Raw genomic sequence first — 6184 nt, 5'->3', positions numbered from 1 at the left:
TTTGAAGTATATCTGTATATCTGGGCTTTCACTCATTTTTTTTTCAGCTATTACTTATGGAGCTGTTATTTATGGAACATTTAAAACATAAAATGTTTTAAAAAGTGAGGCTAGGGGGCGCCTGGGTGGCTCAGTGGGTTAAGCCTCTGCCTTCGGCTCAGGTCATGATCTCAGGGTCCTGGAATCGAGCCCCGAAAGGGGCTGTCTGCTCAGCGGGGAGCCTGCTTCCCCCCCTTCTCCCTCTCTCTGCCTCTCTACTTGTGATCTCTGTCAAATAAATAAACAAAATCTTAAAAAAAAAATAAAAGTGAGGCTAGGGCATTGAACAAATAAAGTCATTGCACACATGGAGGTTTCTAAACAATAAACAAAGGCAATGTCCAATGAGCATAGTTACTCTAAAGAAAAAAATTTTAGAGTTGGGGATAAAAAGTGTTTTTGCGCTGGGAGTCAGAGAAGGTACTATCCCTCACCTTTGAGCATATCTTGTTCTTAACAAAATGGAATCTTACTATCTGTTCTATTCTTCAGCTTGCTTGGTTCATTTCTCAGTGTCTTACAGACATCTTTTCTCATATGAGCACATACAGATTTGATTCATTCTTTTTCTATATTAAGTTATATAGGTTACATGGATAATCCACAATTTATCCAACTAGTACCCAATTTTGAACAATTAGACCATTTATCACAAAGATGGGATGAATAGATTTTTAAGCACTCATCTGCGTTTCTGTTATATGACTTTAGGGAAGTAGAACCGCTGGGTCAAAGGATATGTATACTTTTAATTTTTATTGGTATTATCTATTGTCCTTTAATTAGGTTTTAACCAAATGTGTTTCCTCACCCGAACTGAGAATGATCAAACTTTTAAACTCTTTCATATCTAACAAGCCAACTGATACATTATTAATACGATCACTGGAGACTATTTTTTTCATGAATTGTTTGTCAAATTCTTTGCTTATTTTTCTCTTGGATTTTTATCTTTTTAATAATGATTTGTAGAAACTTTTGAAGATTTTATTTATTTGACAGAGAGAGTCACATCAAGAGAGGGAACACAAGCAGGGGAAGCTGGAGAGGGAGTAGCAGGTTTCCAGCCAAGCACGGAGCTTGAGGTGGGGCTTTATCCTATGACCCTGAGATCATGACCTGAGCCCAAGACAGAGGCTTAACCCACTGAGCCACCCAGGTGCTCCTGTAATTCTTTAATTACCATTATGGTTATATTCTGTGGTGACTGGGTGGCTCAGTTGTTAGGCATCTGTCTTCAGCTCAAGTCATGATCTAGGGTCCTGGGATCGAGCCCCGGCATCAGTCTCCTTGCTTGGTGGGGAAACCCACTTCTCCCTCTCCAGCTTCCCCTCCTGTGTTCCCTCTCTCGCTGTGTCTCTGTCAAATAAATATATAAAATCTTTGAAAAAACAAAACAAAACCAAAACAAACAAACAATTATGTTTATATTCTTAATTCTCATTTTTAGTTTTTGAAATACCATTTACTAAATAATCTGTCACTTCTTTACTGATTTGAAATTCTGCTTTCTTGTACACTGCATATGTACAAATTTCGCTTGAACATTTTGTTTTCTGATGATCTATTTTTGTCAGGATGTAATCATTATTTTAATTCCCATGGTTCAATAGGATATTTTGATAGCTGGTACAGTAATTTCTCCTAATTAATCCTTCTTTTCCCTCAATTTTATTCACTTCTCCGAGGACTTTATTTCCCTGGATAAGCTGTATTCTCAGATTTTCAAGTTTCCCACAAAACAAGATTCATCTGTCAGCTAATTTTTTTAAAATTACATTATATCAAATATGAAAAGATGAGACAGAATGAGCTATAACAAATCAAAAGGAGAAAGCAAATGGCATTATCTGTGATGATTTGGTTGCGTACCTGGAAAACCTACAAGAATTAATTAAAAGCCTCTAGAAAGTTCAACATTGGGGGTCAGATACATATACACAAAATACAATAATAACTTGCTTTTTCAGAGGCAAGAGCAAGCCAGTGAGCTGTTTCCCATTTAGGCCCATGGGCTTGAGGGACCCTTAGCTTTGTTCAGAGAATTTAGGCCAAAATTCAGATGCTGAGTTTTATAGACCTTAATGGGTTGCAGCTGAAGGAATTAAAAATTCTCGTGAAAGCTACAAGTAATTGCTATCTGGCAAGAATAAACATTTTATTAGTCTTTAAGCAGACTGTTCCTTTTCTAGGAAAACCTAAGGGTCTTCCAGTTACATAAGATGTCTCAAAGAACTGGGGGAGGGAGGGATGTAAAAGGCATGTGTTGGAGAGAAAGTTGCATCTCTCTGGACTGGGATGCTTTGGGACAAGATGGTTGTTTCCTGCTCTCTCCCTGGCCGGGTACCGAGGACCTGTGGTTTGAGAGCAGAGCACAGAACAGGGCCTGCTTCAGGGGCAAGCTGTGTACAGTTGAGGGCCCTGTGCTTAGAAAAATCCCACATTTGGTTTAATTGTTCTGCTACTGCCATTTTAAAATTCATAGTAACTTTTGAAACAGGGAGCCCACATTTAGTTTTGTACTGCACCCTGTAAATTATATAAATGGTCTACACCAGAAGTCTGTCAAAGTGTCTCACAAGACATTGAGATGACAGTGAAATGTGGAACTAGCTCCACCAGGGTCAGAAGAGGGGAGAGCACTATCTTGCCACTTTTCCTGGAATTCAGATTCAGTTTTCTCCCTCAAGTTTGGAGGCTTTTTTTTTTTTTTTTGGTAAGGAAAAAAAAAACCAACCTTGTTACCTTTTCATTATGTTTTACAACTAGTTGTTGTAACTATTGAAAAAAAAAATCAGTGTTGGGGCGCCTGTGTGGCGCAGTGGGTGAAAGCCTCTGCCTTTGGCTCAGTCATGATCCCAGGGTCCTAGGATCGAGCCCCACATCCAGCTCTCTGCTCAGCAGGGAGCCTGCTTCCTCTCTCTGCCTGCTTCTTTGTCTACTTATGATCTCAATCTGTCAATGTCAAATAAATAAATAAAATCTTAAAAAGCAAAACAAAAAACCCCAGTGTTGTAAAATTGGATCCTGGGGTAAAAATGTGGGTTTTCCCTTCCTATCCCTTTGAATACAAAGAAAGGAGCCCTTTTCTTTACAGTTGAATAAGAGAATTTGACTAATTTAGCTAAATAAGAGAGAAAGAGTCAGAGCAGGGAGACTGTATGTTTTGTAAAAAGGAGTAGCCATGCAAGGCGACTGGCGTAAGGACTCCCCAAATGCAGAAAGGATGGCTTTTCCATCCACCTTTGGGCATGGAGGTGAGAAGCTCTTTCGAATTGGGGGAGAGCTGCCTTCCTCAGTTGCTTCCACTTCCTGTGATGGCTTGACAGCAAACTAATTAAAAGTCGTGTCACGGTCTTTTATCTTCAGACAGAGCTGCGGGGACTCCTCGGTCTTTGGGCCTGGATGGAACACGTAGCTTCACGGGGTGTTTCTTTTTTTTTTTTTTTTTTTTAAGATTTTATTTATTTATTTGACAGAGAGAAATCACAAGCAGACGGAGAGGCAGGCAGAGAGAGAGAGGGAAGCAGGCTCCCTGCTGAGGAGAGAGCCCGATACGGGACTCGATCCCAGGACCCTGAGATCATGACCCGAGCCCAAGGCAGCGGCTCAACCCACTGAGCCACCCAGGCGCCCCTCACGGGGTGTTTCTGATGCTGCGGGACTGTGAATGCAGGATCTTCCTCTCTTGTAATTAAATGTATCAGCAGTGGGGGGAAAAGGAAGCTGACATCCTGAGAGGACCAGAGAGGAGAGATAGAACAATACCTGCCTAGCCTTGATTGTTTTCCTTTTAGGTTATCCTGGCTTCTCTTTCGTAAATCCCTTTTATGATGAAGATGGTTCAAGGTAGGGGGCACCGGGCTGGCTGAGTCAGGAGAGCATGTGACCTTTGATCTTAGGCTTGTGAATTCAAGCCCCACAATGGGTGTAGAGCGAACTTAAAAAAAAAAAAAGTTGGTTCAGGCTGGGTTTCTGTGTCTAGCCCGCAAAGAATCCTTGATTTTATCATCAGAGTTTATCCCCCTTTTACAAATGAAGGGACTGAGAGACTTATCTTTGTTTCAAGTCCTTAAGGCAGGGTATTGGGAAAAGTTTTCAATTAGAAAGTATTGTGCCTCTGATAAACCTCACTGGCTACAATATTGCTACTGTGCTAAGCTCAGGCGTCTTTGTTAAGTGTCATGAAGGACTTTTTTAGTGGGGGAGTATAATTGGCATATAACATTTATTTCAAGTATTCAACATAATAATTCCATATTTGTACAGATGGTGTCCAACTTACTATGGCTTGACTTATAATTTTTCAGTTTTACAATACTGTGAAAGAGGTATGCATTTCCTAGAAACTGTACTTCAGATTTTGGAATTTTGTTCTTTTCCCTGATGTGATATTCTCTCTTGATGCTGGGCAGTGTCAGTGAGCCATCACTCCCAGTCAGCCACATGATGGTGACGGCAACTGACAGACTTACAGTGGTAAGTTCCTATCTATAGAGCCATTGCTTTTCACTTTTAGTGAAGTACTCAATAAAATACATGAGACATTCAATGCTTTATTATAAAAGAGGCTTTATATTAGATGATTTTGCACAACTATTAGTTAATTAAGTATCCTGAGCATATTTAAGTTCTGCTAGGGTATGGTATGATGTTCTGTAGGTTAGGTATATTAAATGCATTTTTTACTTATAATATTGTTAACTTGCAATGGGTTTATTGGGACGTAACCTTATGGGATGTAACCCCATGATAAACTGAGCAAGATGTGTATTGCAAAAAGAACACCACAACTCAACCACAAGAGGAAGTTTGGAAAGAACCCAAATACATGGAGACTAAACAGCATCCTTCTAAAGAATGAATGGGTCAACCGGGAAATTAAAGAAGAATTGAAAAAAATCATGGAAACAAATGATAAGGAAAACACAACGGTTCAAAATCTGTGGGACACAACAAAGGCAGTCCTGAGAGGAAAATATATAGCGGTACAAGCCTTTCTCAAGAAACAAGAAAGGTCTCAGGTACACAACCTAACCCTACACCTAAAGGAGCTGGAGAAAGAACAAGAAAGAAACCCTAAGCCCAACAGGAGAAGAGAAATCATAAAGATCAGAGCAGAAATCAATGAAATAGAAACCAAAAAAACAATAGAGCAAATCAACGAAACTAGGAGCTGGTTCTTTGAAAGAATTAATAAAATTGATAAACCCCTGGTCAGACTTATCAAAAAGAAAAGAGAAAGGACCCAAATAAATAAAATCATGAATGAAAGGGGAGAGATCACAACTAACACCAAAGAAATACAAACTATTATAAGAACATACTGTGAGCAACTCTACGCCAACAAATTTGACAATTTGGAAGAAATGGATGCATTTCTAGAAACATATAAACTACCACAACTGAACCAGGAAGAAATAGAAAGCCTGAACAGACCCATAACCAGTAAGGAGATTGAAACAGTCATTAAAAATCTCCAAACAAACAAAAGCCCAGGGCCAGACTGCTTCCTGGGGGAATTCTACCAAACATTTAAAGAAGAACTAATTCCTATTCTACTGAAACTGTTCCAAAAAATAGAAATGGAAGGAAAACTCATTTTATGAGGCCAACATCACCTTGATCCCAAAACCAGACAAGGGTCCCATCAAAAAAGAGAACTATAGACCAATATCCTTGATGAACACAGATGCGAAAATTCTCACCAAAATACTAGCCAATAGGATTCAACAGTACATTAAAAGGATGATTTACCACGACCAAGTGGGATTTATCCCAGGGCTGCAAGGTTGGTTCAACATCCGCAAATCAGTCAATGTGATACAACACATCGATAAAAGAAAGAACAAGAACCATATGATACTCTCAATAGATGCTGAAAAAGCATTTGACAAAGTACAGCATCCCTTCCTGATCAAAACGCTTCAAAGTGTAGGGATAGAGGGCACATACCTCAATATAATCAAAGCCATCTATGAAAAACCCACCGCAAATATCATTCTCAATTGAGAAAAACTGAAAGCTTTTCCTCTAAGGTCAGGAACACGACAGGGATGTCCATTATCACCACTGCTATTCAACATAGTACTAGAAGTCCTAGCCTCAGCAATCAGACAACAAAAGGAAATTAAAGGCATCCAAA

General features: G+C 39.4%; 1 pseudogene; it reads right to left on the bottom strand.

The window, feature by feature from the left end:
- Positions 1–4053: 4053 nt before the first annotated feature.
- LOC122897280 lies at positions 4054–4202 on the bottom strand (annotated as a pseudogene).
- Between the last annotated feature and the right edge of the window lie 1982 nt (positions 4203–6184).

Source organism: Neovison vison, chromosome 1 (assembly GCF_020171115.1).
Source record: "Neovison vison isolate M4711 chromosome 1, ASM_NN_V1, whole genome shotgun sequence".
Lineage (NCBI taxonomy): Eukaryota > Metazoa > Chordata > Mammalia > Carnivora > Mustelidae > Neogale > Neogale vison.
This window is presented reverse-complemented; position numbering and strand designations above follow the sequence as displayed.